A 277-nucleotide genomic window follows, 5' to 3' on the forward strand; every position below is an offset into this window, starting at 1 on the left:
GGATTTAAAGGAAATGCCACAGTCGGGCGTCTTAGCGACACCGCATAAAGGGCTTTAAAAGAAATGCCACAGTCGGGCGTCTTAGCGACACCGCATAAAGGGCTTTAAAATTAATGCCATAGTCGGGCGTCTTAGCGACACCGCATAAAGGGCTTTAAAAGAAATGCCACAGTCGGGCATCTTAGCGACACCACATAAAGGGCTTTAAAAGGAAACATAGTGAATATCCAGGAGGTAGAACCATCCCAGGGATATTCGATAATACCAATAATGTCAC

Source organism: Triticum dicoccoides, chromosome 7B (genome assembly GCF_002162155.2).
Source record: "Triticum dicoccoides isolate Atlit2015 ecotype Zavitan chromosome 7B, WEW_v2.0, whole genome shotgun sequence".
Taxonomy (NCBI): Eukaryota; Viridiplantae; Streptophyta; class Magnoliopsida; order Poales; family Poaceae; genus Triticum; species Triticum dicoccoides.